This window comes from Hyaena hyaena, unplaced genomic scaffold (genome assembly GCF_003009895.1).
Source record: "Hyaena hyaena isolate Hyena2069 unplaced genomic scaffold, ASM300989v1 scaffold_1115, whole genome shotgun sequence".
Classification (NCBI taxonomy): Eukaryota; Metazoa; Chordata; class Mammalia; order Carnivora; family Hyaenidae; genus Hyaena; species Hyaena hyaena.
The window spans coordinates 269,011-289,167 of record NW_024081743.1 but is presented as its reverse complement, the minus strand read 5'-3'; the positions used below and the strand labels follow the sequence as shown (position 1 = coordinate 289,167).

At 37.7% G+C, this 20,157-nt stretch overlaps 1 long non-coding RNA gene across 2 annotated transcripts; it reads right to left on the bottom strand.

Annotated features, from left to right (window-relative positions):
* Positions 1–443: 443 nt before the first annotated feature.
* Positions 444–17,328, bottom strand: LOC120224126. 2 transcript variants are annotated; one of them, XR_005526468.1, is made up of 6 exons: positions 12,894–17,328; positions 11,155–11,247; positions 4,945–5,083; positions 3,355–3,563; positions 2,279–2,408; positions 444–955 (listed from the first exon to the last, which is right to left on the bottom strand). It is a non-coding gene; the product is annotated as an uncharacterized LOC120224126 (long non-coding RNA). The 2 variants fall into 2 exon arrangements; XR_005526469.1 differs by lacking the exon at positions 4,945–5,083.
* Between the last annotated feature and the right edge of the window lie 2,829 nt (positions 17,329–20,157).

Sequence of the window (20,157 nt, the reverse complement as noted above, 5' to 3'; positions counted from 1 at the left end):
CTGTCTTTTACTTTGGGCCTTCTGTCCATTATAGGCTTTCCACTTTCTGTCCATCATAGGTCTTGGATCATCTCACAGGGTGTCCTGGCATAATGAACAGCTTTGCAATGTGTATCTTGATAACGGACACACTGTACCTATGAGAAGGGGTTAGGAAGCCCCTTTGTCACAAACACACACACATGACCATATAAATGCACAAAAATATGCAAGGAGAGAAGACTGCATAAAGTCAAAGAGGAGGAAACACAGGCTCACAAAGAAGCTAAAATACTGAAAAGTGAGTAGAAGGAGGAAAGCAGAGAAGAAATAAGAGGACAGAGATGAATGCTGAAGTGGAAAATCACAAAAAACAAAGAGACACTGAGACAGAGCAGGAAAAAAAAAAGAGAAAAAGAGACACTGAGACAGAAAGAAAAATAGACACTGAGACAGAGCAGAAAAAACAGAGAGAAAAAAGAGACACTGAGACAAAGCAGGACAAAATAGAGAGAAAATGGTCTTGCAAAAGAGGCAGAAAAAATATATAGAAAAGAAATGTTAGATAATGAGTAGAAAAAGCAGAAGGGAAGGCAGAATGAAAAAAGGTGAAATGTCAAACCAACAAGAAGGGGAAGGGAAGACAAAAAATCAGGGTTCACAACAGAACAAGAAGAGAAGTATAGGCAGAACAAAAAATGGACAAAAAGCATACATCATGTGACACAGAGACACAAAAGGAAGAACAGTGAAAGAAGAACCAGATCTAGGAAAGCAAAGAGAATCAGTAACAAAATGAAAAAACTAGAGGGAGACATCCAAGATAAGACACAGACAACTCTTAGGAACAAACAAGAAAACAAGACAAAGATACATAGAAGAAACTGCAAGAGAATCGTGGAATGGCTGAGACACACTTCAGATAGAGAAGGAAGACCAAGGAGATTTGAGAAAAAAATAGACAAAGAAATACACACTTATGAGTAAAAGAGATAAGCAAAGGCAGACATTCAGAGAAAAAAGGTAAGAAGTAAAGAGAAGATAAATTAAGGGGCACAACAGGCATATGAGAAGCATCACAAAAAGAAGACAACAAAAGAAAGCAAAAAAAATGCATTAATAACCACAATAAAGTATCATCAGTACCAATACTACTTATATTATTAACAATAATAATTATTATGACAATCACCACCAATATAGATGGTCTTCTATTTATAAACTATTACCTTACAAATTTCTTACATAGAATCAAAACATGCCAACTCTGCCTGCCACTAGATGGTATTATTGGGCATCTGTGTTGTGTCAAATGAACTTACAAAACTTCTGGGGTTACCTTTTACTTACCATGTGTCAGACACTGTACTAAACAATTTACATACATGATTTCACTTAAGTTTCACATACAAGTCTAACCAGAAACTCTAAACTGACAAAGGCCATACACCTATTGAGTAGCAGATTTAAACACAGAATGTGTATCTTTTAATATTCAACTATTTGTAAGGATTTCCAAAAGAGCCAAATAAGATGCCACAAATGAGTGAATATTATAATAAAGGGCCCTTAGAGAGCATCTAGTCAATCCCTTCACTTTATTTCTTCACTTTTCCCCATCCCTTTAAAAAACTGACTTCATAGGGGTCCCTGGGTGGCTCAGTCGGTTAAGGGACTGACTTTGGCTCAGGTCATGATCTCACGGTTCATGGGTTTAGGCCCCGCGTCGGGCTCTGTGCTGACAGCTAGTTCGGAGCCTGGAGCCTGCTTTGGATTCTGTGTCTCCCTCTCTTTCTGACCCTCCCCTGCTCATGCTGTCTCTCTGTCTATCAGAAATAAATAAAGCATTTAAAAAAACTGACTTCATATTCATATCCTTCACAATTATAATGGCAGCTTCAGAGACTGGGCTTCTTTTAACACTGAATTTTAACTTCAGTAGATGCTTTCACAAAAGAATGTGAGAAAGGACCATGTTTTCAGGGAAAAAAAAAAAACATTCTTTTCGTTTTAGGCTTCTACAGTTTACGTCTCTAAGAGTGGCAAAGCATTTATACAGTGAAGACCAAGAAGAGACAAGGTGAGATTCAATTACTCTGACAAAACTGGTATGCAGATTGTAATATCTTTGAACTGCTTCAGTGAACCTAGTTGGTAATACAGGTTACTGGTTATCCTTGGATCTCATATTTGGCACTCCCTGCATGTTAGACCATCATACTTCATCCTATACAAACATAGGACAAACAACTATTAGCTCTAAAGTGATCCTCACAGGATTACAACACTAACAACTTACTTCATTCTGCTGTTCTAAAATGTTAGCATGCCAGGCATGTTGATCTTCCTTTGATGTGTTCAAATTTCTTGCTCTCTGCATTGCTTTAGGGAGACAATGATTTGGTAGATAAGAAGGGAACAATCAGGAGCTATAAAAAAATGAGAGGTAAACAATGTAAATGCCATAAAGAAGTATTAACTGCGTACTATGCAAAAGTTATGGGAAAATTCTAATTAATGAGCTATAAAAACAGTCTCCAGAAAGTTTAGAAACCTATACAGTTGAGGCTTTTATATCTTTAGAGATAAAACTAACACACATTCTTCATTCAACAGGATAGGAAACTATGGCAAAAATAAGAAAATATCTTGCCTAATAACACTCTTTGAACCACTGCAAACACCATCAATCCTAGTATTCTTTTGGTTGAATAATCTGTACAAAACCTATATACTCAGGGCTTACTGCTTACTGAATGCTTACCTCAATCTTCCAAACTACATCCCCCTAATCAGCCTCTCTTATCACCAACCTAGAATATACAGGGTCCTGGTTCTTTAGATCCTACTTGATGACAGATAACTTTGTGCCATTTCTGTCAGGTTCCATCAACCAGTAAGTACAGCATAAAAAGATACAGACGATATTTATCTTCGCAAACAGTTTGCTTTGCATTTTATCTAAAAGACATCCCAAAGCATCTTGAAGTATGTAAATGACTGGCAAAATTCCCCAACAGGGCCTCAAGAAAGACTCTAGGGACCAGAGGGTCCAAAATGATGATATGCCCATGATCAATGGTGCAGATGCAGCAGTTGTTGCCCTTGTTCTCCTTAAAGAATAATTCAGCTGTAAGCCTCTACCATAAACTAGTCCTACCCTAAACATCCTATTTCATGTAGCCTACTACTGTCTTCACATTATTTTCACCCACTTCATGCTCAGTTGCTTCCCAGGTTAGTTAGGAAGCTGTTTTTACCAAAATGTACACAGTTGATAATGATGGAAGCAATCTCAATGGAAAACTAAGTGCAATGTAAAACAAGATAAAAATTAAAAGCAACTTTTTATGCTTTTAGGGACAGCTTACTCACCTCTGATGTGTGGCAGTTGTTTTGAGACTTCATCTTCCTACCTAGGCCCAAGAAAGAATCTTGGTACAACCTCTTAGCCTAGGGTTGTTGCCCAGTGATAGTGAGCTTTTCCCCTGGAGGATCCTCATGCCCCATCTCCACCTAGGGATCGTCAAAGGGAATGGGTCACTAACACTGTAGAGCAACAAACCTATTCTTCAGAGGAAGATCTGGAGAAGAGATCAAAGAAAAATAAGTTACTGAAATGCAGAACATTGGGAAAGTCTGTCCCAATTAGCGATTAATCATTAAATTAAACCATGTCTGCCCTTTCCTTCAGATGGATTGAGCGGTGAAAAATTAGAACTGTGTAGTGCTCTATATCTTAGCAGACTAACAACATGCAAATTCTTCTATTCATTCCAGCTCCATTCTTTACATTTCCCTTCATCTCCAAGAGCAATTTAGAACTGAATAGTTAACCCAAATTCCCATACCATGCTTTATTCTACAGTATCCATTTATGAGCATTTCTCTAGGGTATATTATTAATATCCTGTTATTCTCATCATAAATTATGATGGGGTTCAAGAAATCAAGGGGTTGAAAATAATAGAAGTAATATTTTCTCAACCAAGTGAGCCATCAAGTCACTTAGAAAAGCTCCCATGTGATTTGACTCTGAGTTCTTTAAGAATTTTCACATTGCCTCAGGCTTCTTTTATAAAGCACTATTTTAAGAACTGAGCAATCTACCTCAATAAAAGTTCCTTCTCCATCTAGTCTTATATAGTATTGCCCTTTTTAAATTTTTATATATCAAGTATTAAGATGCTGTAACACTGCCAAGGTAAACAAAACTGTTTTCTACTCAACCCACATGATACATTTTCCTGAACAGCTAATGTAAATGGGGCACCACCGGAGTCCCAGGATATTCAGAGAAATCAAGAATGGTTACAGGCATATAAAACACCACCTATTACAACAGCTAACCAAATCTATGCAAAAGGAAAAACAACATACAGAAAGCTAGGAATCCAGTAAATAGTTTACACCTTGGGTCTCTGTTATTCTACCTCTAAGCAATTTTATGGTTCTTCAAGTTAACAAATTCTCAACTTTTTAAAACAAGGGAATGGCAGTGACAATGGAATTGGGACTGCCAAAACAGGGCTATGACACATATCAAGTTAGTACTATGCATCAACAAATTCTCAACACTTAACTACTAGTCTGCCAAAGGAAGGTGGAAATAATTTAAATTTCAAGGCCTGATAATCAGAATGCTTAGGTTTGTTTTATCTTTCCTACTAAGTAGCTATGAGATGTGAAAGGAAGCAATTTATTGTTTTGCATCTCTCATTCTTTGTTTTTGAAATGAGGATCAAGTATGCTTGCCCTTATAGACCTCACTGGAGATTAGCTGAGGGATAAATGAAATAATAGGCCAAACTCATCTGTAAAGTCAAAATATATGTGTATATGACCAAAAAAAGTAGGAATTGATAACAACTAGCTCATGTTCTCTTTTAAAAAGTAGAGCTGCAAGAAGTTCAAGTCCATAAAGCCAAAGACAAAATTTCCACAACAATGAGCTCCACAAACTACCTTTTATCTTCCAGGTAGCCTGCAAGTCATCATCTTAGATTACTTGGAGTTTATTCAGATTCTCAAAAGGAAAGATCTGCTGAATGTGAAGCTGATGAGAGCTACTTGCAGTCCTCAGGTTTCACATACTCGGAATGTCCTTGAGAAAAAAGACAGGGCTTAGGAAGATACCAAAATTGTTGAGAAATCCTCAACAATAAAAACAAAGCACTTTGTAAGGGATGGTGTGGAAAGTACCAGGTATGGCATCCAGATTCCTGATCAGGAATTACTTACTATACAATAAGTACCTTTATACTAATATCAAACAAGTTCTAACAGTAGTATGTGAAAGATTATTCAACTCTACACTCTAGATAAGATATCCAATGAAACCAAACTGATGTTCTATGATGTTCTCAATATGAGCAGAATAGGCTTCAAAATCTCTTGGCAACATCCTTTCCCATCGTTATTTAAGATTAAATACTTTATCGCCAAATACAGTCTTCCAGTTAAACATGGCAATTCATGCATATTTATACATATTTATTCTGCTCCTTCTTGAAACCCCATTAATGATGGTAAATGGGCATTCCATGTACAAGCAAATTTACTCCAAGAATTTCTAAATTAATGGATCAAGGTACAAATCCATTTATACACACTTCAGTTAAGATAACTAAAGGAAATCACTAATCCAGTCTCTCCAGATCTTCTGAGCCTCTCTGAACCATATTTACTGAGTATGGCTGCATTAGATCAAAGCCTTCCAGTTTTGTTATACTGAGGACATATTCAAGATGCATTCCATTTCCCTTAAAGGGAAGCTAAAGCCAGAGAAAGTGGTTACATTTTGGAACTGGCTAAAAAAAAACCATATTTTAGGGTTCAATACTCATTGACAAGAAGTTTGAGACTCTCCATCTGTCATCTCATAGCTCAACAAAACGTCAATGTACTTTAGACCTAAAACCCTAGTGGCATAGCTAGCAAGCTGGTTCAAGTATTCCAATGCTAGCCAAGTCACAGAATCATCACAGTTAGAAGGGGTATTACTGATCACGTAATTGGAAATTTTCATTCCCTAGATAAAGACACTGGGAGCCCTGAAGATGAGATTCCATCAATGTTATACAACTAGTAAGTAGGTGGCCAAGTGGTACTTAAACCCAGGTTATCTCTCAATTCAGAGGTCTTTTGACTGTGGGGTATGGGCAAGCATACTCAGGTGTATAGGAGGTTTCTATAAAAATTTTTACCACGTTTATATTTCACCATAAAAATAATTTTTTATTTAAAAAATTTTTATTTAAAAATTTTTACCACGTTTATATTTCACCAAAAAATTTAGATGACTACTTTTAAATGGAGAATTTCAGTGCCAAATTAGTGGCAAGTGGTACTACTTTGTTGCCTGATTAAAGAAAGAACGGAGGAGAACAATATATAAATGAGTATTGTGCCAAATGGAAGAAATAGCACTGCTATGTGCTATAACAAGATCTTGCAGCAGCTTAAAAAGGGTAATAATTTGGTTAAGGGTATTAACACAGCACATGAGAGAAAAGGCATGCCATGCTGCAAAGAAGTAATGCGACAATAGTATCATTTTCATATTTTAGTAGCCATTTATTTACTATTATTTTGCATACTTACTGTGTTTTACAGTTGTATTATAGATCTAAGCACAAAGACTTTATTCTTAGTTTTTTTCATGCTCTTTAAGTTAAAAGTTATTTCCATGAATTCAGAAGGGACATAAGGATTATTTTAAGGAAAAGTTTAATCAACTACAGCAAAATGGTAATTGTAGAATCTAAGTGGTGAGTATATTGGGTTCACTAAAAAAATTTTTTAACTTTTCTGAAAATGTTCATAATAAATGTTGGAGGGAAAAAAGGGCAAATTTGAGACAAGAGCTCCCTACTGTCAAACCTATTATACAGATTTCAGAAATAGTGTCTCAAATATCTAACATAAAATATTAAAATTATGCCCAATCCAAATTAACATGTACTACTCCATATGCAATGCATGTGACATATTAATCAGAACATTTAAAAATTAGCACACCAATTAGCTTGAATAAAATCCAATAAAACTAAAATGTTGAAAATTGCATTTGGATTACATATTGCCAAAAAATAAATCTACTCCTTGGGTCTTATGTAGGTACTCTGGACAATTAGCTGGAGGTTACTAAATGGATTTTCCTTACCTCACATAGGAATATGCCCTTCTCTTCCCTCCTTACCTCCAATGTTCTCAAGGTACTATAGCTATCAGAAAAAGTACTGAGAAAATAAATGCATACCCAAGGAACGGATTACCTACCTTTATTAGAGTAATTTAATCTGAAAATGAGATGCAAAATGTGGAAATTGGGATAGATCCTAGTTTGTAATAAAGGTTTGTTTCTGCAACCTATTATAAGTTTCAAAACTTAGAGAAACATTTAGGGTAGAACAGTCATATTTAGTTTCAGAAACTTTTAATCAGCCTATAGCTAAACTGTTCCTAAACTCAACCATAGAGGAAACTATCAATATACTTATCTACCCTAACATGAACATAAAAAAAAATCTCCCAACCAAGCTGAGCTCTCAGGGTAGAAAATAACAAATAAGCAACAAGAGACTATAATGATTAATGGGATAATAGGTTAGAGTTGGAAATCTCTGTATAAACCCATGTTTAGCTAAAAGTAGAGAGATTATTACATATATAAGTACTAATAGATATGTGCATATACATGAGATAATATGCATACATATATCTTTTCTCTCTTATCAATTCAGAAGGTATTGAAGCATAACACCACAGTAGCAATGAGCACATATAACACCCACATCTCAATTTCTAATACTGTTCTCCAATAAAAAGAATAAAACTTGTTGGAGAAATGGTAGATTCTGGGATAAGAGACATACACATAAGCCTGGAGCATCTTGTAGTGCCAGAAAGAAAAGAGCTCAAACAAAAACAAAAACCCACAAGGATGGGGTTAAGTTCAAGGAGCCAACTGAAAGAACTCCCACTGGCCAAAGCTGGAACAATATGAACAAAAAAATAAGTACTGAATCATTATCCAGCATATAAAATAAATATTCATTAGTCCATATTTATATAAGTGAATTATTAAATAAATACATAAATTGGGGAAGAAAAGATCAATTTCCTATGCAGAAGAATTCCAAACAATTTATGTAGATACTCAACCTTCAAAGAGGTGGAGCAAAACTCCCCATTTTTAAAAGAATATAGTGGCTTCCTTTCAAATACACTATGGTAAGGGAAAAAGTAATTTTTTAAAATGTTTATTTACTTTGTGAGAGAGCATGTGTGAATGAGAGCATGTGCATGAGTAGGGGAGAGGCAGAGAGAGAGGGAGAGAATCCCAAACAGGTTCCACACTCAGCACCGAGCCCAATGTGGGGCTCAATCCCACGACCTTGAAATCAAGACCAGAGCTAATACCAAGAGTCAGATGTTAAAACAAATGAACCACCCAGGAGCCCCAGGGCAAAAATAATTTTATATGGTTAAGTGGAGAAATTTGGCAAACAGTACCTTAGCCAAGTGATAAGAGTCAATGTCAATAATGATATGTCATATTGATAGTATATACTTGAGAAGTAAAAATGGCAGTCTATTTCTGTGGTCTTCCTCCCAAAAACTCATGCTGAGTCTTGTCATGAGATGAACATCAGACAAATCCCAATAAAGGGACATTCTACGGAATACGTGACCGTTAGTCCTCAAAATTGTCAGGGCCATCAAAAAATAAAGTCTGAGAAACTATCATAACTAAGAAGAGCCTAAGGAAGACATGATACTAGATACAATGTGGCATCTTGGATGGGATCCTGGAATATTAAAAGAGTACTAAGGGAAAACTGAGTAAATATAAGTAAAGTATTGACTTTAGTTAATAATAATTTATCAGTATTGGTTCACTAATTGTTACAAATGTATCATAGCACTATAACATGTTAATAATAAGGAAAAATGAGTGTGGAGTATACAGAAACTCCCTCTGTACTATCTTCAGAACTATTCTGTAAACCTCTAAAATAAGACAGTTTTTTTTTCCTTTTAAATCTGCCAACTGGAAGCTGAAGGCTTAAAAAATGCAGGTTTTTTTTTTTTTAAGCAAGTACAAAATAGAACCTGAGAACTGGTAATTCTGTGTTCCAGATTTTGCTGCAAGTAGGTACCATCATTGTTGACAAATCTGGCCTAAAGACTTGTTTTTTCTTTTCTTTTTATAGGGATTTAATTGTAGTTAATTTTAAACTTGAAACAATATGAGGTCCAAATATCAAGAATCCATAATATCAAAGTTACTAAAATTAGCAATTAAACTCTTGTTCTTGTTCATCAGACTTTATGGATGGACCCAGTCAATCCATTATAAAACAAAGGCGGTGAGTTATAGACAATTTTCAGTTGGGGAAACATGTAAGGCTAGAAAATTCTAATGTATATATAGATCATAGAATAATTACATACCAACACTACACAATGGCGAGCATACTAACAAAAAATATAGTATGCCATAAGTTTTCAAAGCTATGAATTAAAACAACCTAGGTATTTGATAATGAGTCCAGTAATGTAAAAATAGAGTATACCAAAAGTTTTCACAGCTATGGATAAAGTAACCTAGATATTTTATGAGAAGTGGTAAAATACACTGATCTCCCAGTCATATCCTTATTTTCAAACTATTACAAGCATTCAGTTACATATTTTAGGCAATAAGAAGGTATTACTTGAGTCTGCTGCATAGCCTGTAATATTTCTAAAGAAACTAGAATAGCACTCTAGTTGGTCAAACAAAATAATACTTTAAGTCTACCCAACATCTAAGAAATCTAGCACTGGCCAAAATTTGCTTCACTCTCATCCTATCATGAAGAAATCAAAAGCTCATTTCCAAAGTAGGCTAAGTCTCAAACAAATACTTAAGACCCAACATGAGTTGGATTTTGAGGGACACCAGTGTTAAGTGCTATTTGTCTATAGCCAAAACTATGGCAGTGAGAAAATCAAGTCGTCCTCTAATCCCATCTGGAAGACTTGAGGCAGAGGAAGGCATTAGCTCTGTTTAACCATACAAAGCTTATAAGGTTTGGGGGAACAGTTATCTCAGTTCAGGTATCAGTTTTCTTCTCTTTAATCTGGTAAATTCCCAGGACACTCATAAATAAGAATATTTTAGAAGACACCACAGATCAACTTTTAAAATTATTTACTTCAAAGTCAAATTCCCATGCAGGTATACATTTGCTAACCAAGGCCCAGATACCCTGAAAAAAAATTATGAATGCTTAATCATAGCAGCCCTAGGTCTTATGGTTTTCTACAATTTAGGGAGGTGATTAGAGAAATGAATAGATGTTACAGAAAGATAGAAAAACTAAAGGGGCATTTGGGAAAAGATGCATAAAACCAGGGTCAGCAAACTTCCTCCAATCCTATATATTAAGGTTCTATAAGAAAGTCAGAAATAAAATCACAATAACCACTTAGAGAAATGCCCAAAAAATCCTTAAGTGCCTTCAATTTTCCAAATGACAAAATGTCATTTTCAGGGATTGAGATATTCAATTCAAGTCTGTCTTAATTCATCAGCCATCCCTAGATACTGAAGTTGAGACAGATGGTGATTTGGTCCAAGGACCAGAACCAAAGGCTAGATGTTCTTATTCACTTTTGCAACATCTCATTCCTTCTGCCCCCAAACCCATGGTAAAAAAAAAAAAAAGTGATTCTATCTAAGAAAACATGTGCTTCATCAAAATGTACTTGCAAAAAGCCAAAAAATACTGCAGTAGTGTCTATAAGCCTTTAGCTTACGTATTATTAGTAAACTGACCAAAGTGCTCCCTAGTCACACTTTCATTTTCCCCTTGCCATCACTTTGCTCAGTAAGAGTGTTTCTTCCACTCTTCTTCCTCTGTGCCCCACAGAATTTCCCAACATGTTTATGGTACACATCAAATTGCCCAACACCATAATGATTTACTCGTTTTAGCATCCTCTTTGACAGGAATCATGTCTTTGGTTTTGTTATTTATTCCAGTGTATGACCCAATAAGTATTTGTTGAGTTAACACAGATTATATCAATTTTGAAGATGCCAACATTTCCAGAGCATCCCATTTTATAAATGCTAGAGACTTTATTTCAAGCAATGAATTAAAATATAACTCCAAGATTCACCTTTAGATGCTATCTAATGCAGGCTTCAATCCACTTAAAATTGATTCATCCTTCCTCTTCAGTGGGAGTACAGACCCAGCTTAGAATTCATCCCTTTAAAACAAATTCCAATAAATAGTTATAGTTGCATATCAATGTTGAATAATTTGATTAGCAACAATAAAAGACCTCATAAACATAGACCAGTGTTTCTCAAATTGGGGTGATAAGAATCCTGGGGGTTTGTGGATATATTCTCATGGATCCCTAAATCCTACATAAATTATATAAAATATCATATATCTTTAATAAAGATATCCTAAAATTGGAAAACATGTTTACATTTCAAATAACTTTAAGTCACTCTTCCTCAAAACATATATTCTTTAGGATCTCAAGAAATTTTATTCCTTTAAAAGGCATTTTATCCTGACAAAGTACTTCAGTTTGAGAAACATGGCATAGACCACATTTCCAAGGTGGCTCAGAACCATTTGTATACTGCTCCCAATCAGTAGTCCTGTGGGATGTCTTTAGGCATTGGTAGAAAACAAGCCATGAGGAAATATGGATATGAATTAAAATAAGCAGTAAGAGAAGCTCCACTCATTAATATGGCTCTTCTTGCTCCTGCCAGGATGCATGAGTATGCACAAAAGTTTCAAGTTTGATGTTATTTTTTTTAGCTGGACTTTTTTTAGTTTGTTTTATATCAGGGGGGCTAAGCTTTTTAGCTTATCAAGTCATCTGCTGAAGGGGAACGGGGAAAGGCGAAATTTAACTTCATAAAGAGGGCAGTGTCATGATTTTCTTATAAAACTTACATTTCTCTATTGCCTTCTTGACAAATAGGTTCTACAAATATCTCAAACTAAAAAGGCATCACTACACTCATGTTTCGGGGCAGAGATAGAATAAAAAAGTATAAAATGCCAACGTATCAGATTTATACCCCCAATCCCTGAACCTTGAAAAGCTCAAGCTTATAATGAGATTTGACAATCAACAATTGCCCATCCTTGGGGCACCTGGGTGGTTCAGTTGGTTAAGCGTCCGACTTCGGCTCAGGTCATGATCTCACGGTTCATGGGTTCGAGCCCCGCGTCAGGCTCTGCGCTGATGGCTAGCTTAGAACCTGGAGCCTGTTTTGGATTCTGTGTCTCCCCGTCTCTCTGACCCTCCCCTGCTCACGCTGTCTCTCTCTCTCTCTCTCTCTCAGAAATAAATAAAAAACATTAAAAATAAAAAACAATTCCCCAGCCTTGGCATATAGCCAAACACAACAAGCTAGGCCTTGTCTCTTTTTAATCACTTCTCATACCTCCAAAAGAGGTAAAAACTAAATGACACTAAAATAAACCAACTGGACTACCCATATGGCTGCAGTATTAATCATATCATGGACCCAAAAGAAAAGGTAAACCCACTTCCCTCTTTAAGTTTATCCAACTAACTGCAAAGCCTAGTGGGCTCCCTTTTTAAAACTCTATAACTTATAATTCACATAACACAGCAAGCACTTTATTATTCCCTAAAGGTATTTCAAGTGTGCTTATATTAGCTCCTCGGCAATACAACCATCACAGGAATGAGATTATATATAAATATATAATAAGTTATATAAAATATATAATATATATATTTGCAGATGAGATAGGAACAAGGATGGAGACCCTCTGACTTTTGCATGAGTAGCATTTAAGAGAAAGAAAATAGAACAGGGAAAAGATTATTTAATAGCTACAAGCAGTAGTACTTACAGTATTCTAAAGAGCCAGAGACTCTTCTTACAGCTGTCCAAGGAGCTAGTAGTGCATACTGCACCCTGAGCTGGGCCGATCTTTTGACATCCTTGTCAGAGGAATAGTATCCTTTTTCAGTGATTACAAAGAACTGCTGTTGTGACGACTAGTTATTTGTTTCAGCAGTTCCATATTAAATACTTCTCTGCCACACCCTGCACACTAGAGACTAGGATATTATTCATTTTACCAAGCAGCTATCCCACTGTTGAAATTCACGTCCAGAAGAATGATTAGATCTTGGCTCATTTTTCAATATAAAACAGGGAAATTGATCCCATCATTTCTAAGCCCTCACTTCAATGTAGTGCTTCAGGCTACTTTAAGTTAGCAGAATTAAACTGCACATTTTATTTATGTAATAGATTTATCAACCATAATTCTATGGTTTTCAAAAGTGCCTCAGCATATGTTCTCTCATTTCATTCTTTTACAGCAATCTTCTTGAAATAAGTAAGGGGTGGTGGATGCTTCAGATGAAGAAATTTAAGGATTAGAAAGTTTAGGTAGTTTTTCGAAAAGTGAACAGTGGTAAAGCCCAAATAAGGAATGGGTGTTAAAATGGTGGTAGAGCCCAAAGATATTGGTCTTAAGAGTTCCACTCTTAAAACTCTTTTGAGAATACTAGAATAGCAAAGAGTCACAGTGGTCTATCCACAGACCCAACACCCTTAATAAAATGAGAGACACTGGTCATCAGGTACATGGTATAAATAGGTTTTTGGACCTCAAAAATTCAATGACCAGGTTTACAATTTCACTTTGCAAACAGCATTTTTTTAATTGTACCCTGGCAACTGGCACAGTACAATAGCAATATACAAGAGGAGAAGCAAGATTCTTGGCCAGGCAATCTGCTCTGGAAGGAAGAATACAGGCAATGCTAACCTTTCTTCCTGGGGAGACAATTTTCAACTGATACTTATATTGAAAATCCAAAATAAAGGGTGGCAATCCAGCTTTCTAGGCCTGGCTTGCCTTGAGTATTTTGCCCAATAAAGCAGTAACAGAAATGGGCAGGGATGGTTCCTGTCCCAGAATGTGACAACTGGAATTGGGATCATTAACAAATGCAAAAAAAGGAATGAAGGTCCATCCACCTGATTCAGGCCTGCTTTGGATAGTCATCACTGCACAAACACATCAAAATGGTAGGAAAATCTTGGGCTGAAAAATGGGACAATCAGTACTGTGTTAATAACACAGAAAGGAGTTTGGGTACTCAGCACTACTCAGAAGCAATGCAAAGTGGAGGGGTCCATGTCTGATGGGTGGGACCAAGGAAAGTGCAACTGAGGCATTACAACAATACAAAGTGGGTAATGCAATGACATCTGGGATTATTAATGTTTTAAGCCCAAGAGAAAGGGCCTTGCCCAGTCAACATGCACCAGCAATGATGCAAAAGGGGCAAGGTAGGGATGGGAGGGAAGAACACAATCTTATTTAGTGGCCCAATACATGAATAACTGAAATTGTGAGAATGGTGCATAGGAAGGGTCCAAGGGTGAGCAAGGGGTGGGAAGAGGGAAGGTAACAGGAAGATCATGACTACTTGGAATTTTATACTTAGAGGCAATGCAAAAGGAGAGGGAGTATGGGGTGCTATTTGATGGACAAGTTCACAGCATACTGCAATGTTTATACTTTATTATGGTATGGGAAATTGGGGCTAGGAGTGTTTGCCTAACAAGGCCAAGGAGGAAAAACCCATTGCTAATTGCCATTGTGCCCAGTAATAGTTCTAGGAGTTTTGTGTGGTCAGCAACCCCTGCATTAATGCAAAGGAGTTTTAAGGGAAAGTTATCCTAAATCTAACAGAAGGGGACATAGATAATTGCACATTGACAGTCCAAGAAGGGGGCCTTAGTACCCCTGATATATACAAAGCAGGTACAGAGGTCCCATCATTGCTAGTGGTGCATATTAATTGTCCAAGAGCGAAGGTCATGATAGCGCTCCTCAGCAGCAATCCAAAGGCAGTGGTAGGTGCATAGGGCATCCTTTCACACTGCACAAATCCACAGACAAATACAAGTCTGTATAATAATAATCTCAAGAGAAGAGCTCATTTATGGTTAACACCCCCCCATACAAAGGGGATTTGAGGGAATGCAATCCTAGTCAAACAAAAAAGATGGACAATTGTAATTATACACATTAGAGTCTAAAAGAAATGGCATTAGGTAAATAACATCTCCTTACTCCAAAGCAAAACGGGGCTCTAGTATAACACATACTTAGCAAACTGCATTTGTACACATGAACTTTCCAAGTGAAAGAGTCTTAAGTAGTGGACTCTACCTGCTGAACCTGGTAAGGAAGTAGGCAGGGTCCTTACTGAGTGCACAAAACAGGAAAAAAATGCAATTGCACATATTACCAGTCCAACAGAGGGCCTTAATTGATCAGTACACACTGCTGTACTGCAAAGGGAAGCTGAGGGTGTATGACTATTTCAATTATGAATATTAACGGTTTACTAGAAGGAACTTTGGGAGAAAACAGTATCCCCTGCAGCAGTATGAAGCAGGTATGATAGTTTTGGAAGTGATAGAGTTGTGGAAACAATTCTGCACATTAACCATCCAAATGTAAATGTCTTAGCAGTGGGGACCACCTACTAGAAGGCAGAGAAGTAGGGGTAGAGGATGTCCTCGTCTAGTGCACAAGAACCCAGACTAATGCAATTATGCACATTAACAGCACAAGCTAGGGATCAGCAACCCTGGCATACTGCAAATGACATACAACAGGGTAGGATGAACTAAGTTGCAATTATGTATATTAATGTCCAAAGGATACAGTATGGTCAATTAAAACCACGTATCTTATACAGATACAAGATCTTAGTAATGGGCACTCCTTGCTAAAAGATAAAGGGAGTGGGGAGAAGGGTGTCCTTATTTGGTGTATAGGAAAAATGTGCAAATGCAATTATGCATAATCACAAGGCATGAAAAAAGGCCTTAGTGATCGGTACCCCTGCTGTACTACAAAAGGGGTCTGAGAAGGTAGTATCTTATTCAAATAGGATGAGCCATGTGCAATTATACACATTAATGTCCATGGTGCATGGCTTTGGTCAGTTAAAATTGTGTTCCTTGACTGCTCAAGTGTTAACAGTCCAAGTTAGAGGGGGCACTCCCTGCTCGAAGATACAGGGAGTGGGGAGAGGTTTTCTTCTCTAGTACACAGGAACCCAGATAAATTTAATCATGCATCGTAACAGGCCATGGATTGGGACCTTATGGGTCAGAATAAGTACTTCTTATTCTGCAGTACTTCAGAGGGAGTGTAAAGGGGGAAGAACCCTAACGTAATTGTCATTATGCACATTAACAGTCCATGCGGTAAAAGCTTAGAGATTGTGAAAAGACTCAGGGACCCAAGTTAACTCAAAGGACAGTGGACAACTGAAGCTACACACATCCACAGTCCCAAAAGAAAGGCTTTAGTAATTGCAGGAGTCCTGAGCTAAAAGGTACAATTGTGGACAACTGAGTATGCACAAGACAACGAAGGCAGTGCACATTAGCTGCATTAGTGTGCAAAATCTTGAGTAGTAGGCACCTCCTGCTGGAATATAAATATTATGGGGAGAATCCTTATCTACTGTGCAGGTATAAGAGTGAATTTAAGTATGCACGTTAACGGTCTAAGAGAGTTACTCTTGGCTAGTAAGAAGCCCCTGAAGTAATGTAAATGGGGCAAAGAAATGAGATCCCAATCTAACATAAGTGACCATTGGTTACTGTAATTATGCATATTTAAACTATATAGGAGAAGCACTTATAGTTGGTCAGCACCCCTGACTCAGAGAAGGTGGATGGGGATGGATAATTTGGCACATTAACTGTCCAAAAGAAAGACCTTAGATGGTCAGTACCCCCTGCCATAATACTAAGAAATAAAGATATTAGCTTATCAAGAGGCTGTATGCACATTTAGAGTCCCAAGAGAAGTACTTTGAGATACTAACACCCCCGATGTAATAAAAAAAAAAGGGTGGGAAATTAATTTAAAGAGAAGGACCATAAATATTGGAATTTTGCATACAAATCCCCAAAAAAGTAACTAAGTAATTAATACAGAGAGCACAGAGGACTAAAACTAATGACAATGTGGTCAATTACCATGGTTCACTTTATCCTAGTACAAAGGTCTTGAATAAAGGGCATCCACTGCTGAATACAAGGGAAGTTAGTGAAATCTTATCTACTGCAGAGAAAGATGAACAAATGCAATTATGCATATTAACAATGCAAAAAAGGAAGGCCTTGGTATTAAGCACCCCCTACTATAATGCTAACAGAGTGTGAGAGAATGGGATACACCTGAACAGTCTCAAGTACCTTCCATGGTAATGCAAAGGGAGTTGCTGGGAGCGGGGGGGGGGGGGGGGGGGGGGGGGGGCAAGGGATGAGATCATAGACTAAAAAAGGGACCACTGTTGTAACTGAGCACAAAAACTGTCCCAAGTACCCTCTTGGATAATGTAAAGGGAGTTGGAGGGCATGAGATCTGAGACCAAGAAAAGGGACCAAACCTGCATTTGACCACATCCACAGTCCCAAGTACCCTCAGTGGTAACCCAAGCAAAGTTGAAGAGCATGGATCCCAGTCTAGCAGAAAGGACCACACCTGCAGCAAGCCCTTTAAGGGTCCAAAAAAACCTTCCCAAGTAATGAAAAGGGTGTAGAAGAGAATGGGATCCTAGACTAAAACAGAAGGGACCACAGCTGCAATTAGCACCTTAACAGTCCCAAATGCCTTTCCAGGTAATGTGAAGGGCGTGGGAAGTCATAGGATCCTAAACTAAAAAAGGGACACAGCTGCAATGAAGCATATTAATAGTCCCAAATCTGCTCTAGGTGATGCGAAGGGAGTTGGAAGGGACTGGAAACTAGATTAACAGAAGGGACGACAACTGTAATTAATAAGCACGTTAACATTCCCAAATCTGCTTCTGATAATGTAAAGGGAGAAGGGCAGGAGATCCTAGACTAAGAGAGGGGACTGCACCTGAAGTTTAGCACTTAAACAGTCCCAAGTACCATCTGTTGTAATTTAAAGAGAACAGGAGGGCATGGGAAACTATACTAATTTAGTTATGTGGTCTCTTTTAACAGTCCCCAAAATCCTCTCAGGTAATGTAAACAGAGTAGGAGGGGATGGGATCCTGGAATTACAGAAGGGACCACAGCAGCAATTAAGCACTTAAGAGTCCCAAATACACTCCCAGGTAACACAAAGGCAGTTGGAGCTCTTGGGATACTAGACTAACAGAAGGGACTACAGCTACAGTTAAACCCCCTAACAGTCCCACATGCCCTATGCTATAATGCATAGGGAGTTGGAGAACACTGAGATCCTATAACAGAAGGGAGCAGAGATGCAATTAAGCACTTTTAGTCCCAAATATCACCTGATAATACAAAGGATCCTAAACTATTGGCAGGGACCACAGCTAAAATTAAACATATTAAGAGTCCCAAATAGCCTCTGCTGTATGCAGGAGTTAGAGGACATGGGACCCCAGACTAACAAAATGGACACACTTGCAAATGGGAACATTACTAGTCCCAAATCCACTCCCAGGAAATGCAGTGAGTAGGAAGGGATGAGACCATACACTAAGAAAAGGGACCACAGCTGCAACTAAGCACTTTAACAGTCCCAAAGATAATACCAGGTAATACATGTTTAAGCACCTTAAAGGTGCCAAGTACCCCCTGTTCTAATGTATAGGGAGTTGGATGGAATGCTACATTTAACATAGGGGACAGAGCTGCAGTTAAGCACATCAACAGTCTCATGTACATTGTGTGGTAATGTAAAGCAAATAGAAGGTGATGGGATGCTAGACAAATTAAAGGGACTTTGGTGGCAATTAAACACATTAAGAGTTCCAAGTATCCTCTGCAGTAATGCAAAGTCAGTAGGAGGGGATGGGATCCTAGACTAACAGAAGGCACAATAGCTGCCTTTAAGGACCTTAAAGATCCCAACTACCCTCTACTGTAATGCATAGGGAATTGGTGAGGATGGAATCCGACACTAACGTAAGGGACAGGAGCTGCACGGAAGCATATTTACAGTCCCTTGTACCCTCTGTGGTAGTGCAAAGCAAGTAGGAGGGAATGAGATCTTAGATTAACAGAAGCGATTGTAGTACCAATTACCTACATTAAAAGTCCTAAGTATCCTCTGCAGTAATGCAAAGGAAGTAGGAGAGAATGGGAACATAAACTAATAGAGGGGCCATAGCTGCATTTTCTCACCTTTAATGTCCCAAATGCCCTATGCTATAATACATAGGAAGTTGGAGAGGATGAAATCCCTATGCTAACATATGGGCTGTAGCTGCACTTAAACATGCAATGGAGTAGGTGGAGATGGAATCCTAGTCTAACAGAAAGGACTAACTACAATTAAGCATATTAACAGTCCCTTCTACCCTCTGTGGTAATGCAAACTCTGTAGGAGGGGATGGAATCCTAGACAAACAGAAGGGACTATAGCAGTAATTAGGCACATTTACAGTCCCAAGTATACTCTGCAATAATACAAAGAAAGAGAGGATGGGAACATAAACAGAAGGGGGCATAGCTGCATTTAAGCATCTTAAAGATCTCAAGTATTCTCTGCTGTAATGCAAAGGGAGTTAGGTGGGGATGGGATCCCAGACTAACAGAAGGCACTATAGCTCTATTTAAACACCTTGAAGGTCTCATCTGCTATGAAGCATAGGAAGTTGGAGAGACTAGAATCCTATATTAACAAAAGGGATCACAGCTGCATTTAAGCACATTAACAGTCCCAAGTACCCTCTGCAATTATGCAAATACATTAGGTGGGCATGGAATCCTAGGTTAAAGAAGAGACCTTAGCTGCCTTTAAGCATATTAACAGTCCCCTTGTACTTTTTGTGGTATTGCAAACCCTGTAGGAGATGACAGGATCATAACAAACAGAAGGGACTATAGCAGCACTTATGTACATTAACAGTACCTTGTACCTTCCATGGCAATGGAAACCAAGTAAGAGGATAGGATCCTAGATTAACAGAAGACATTGTAGCTGCATTTAAGCACTTAATTGTCCCTTGTGCCTTCTGTAGAAATGCAAACATTTAGGGGGGGATATGATTATAGACAAATAGGTGGGAGTGAGTGGCAATTAGGCACATTAACAGTCCCAAGTATCCTCTGCAATAATG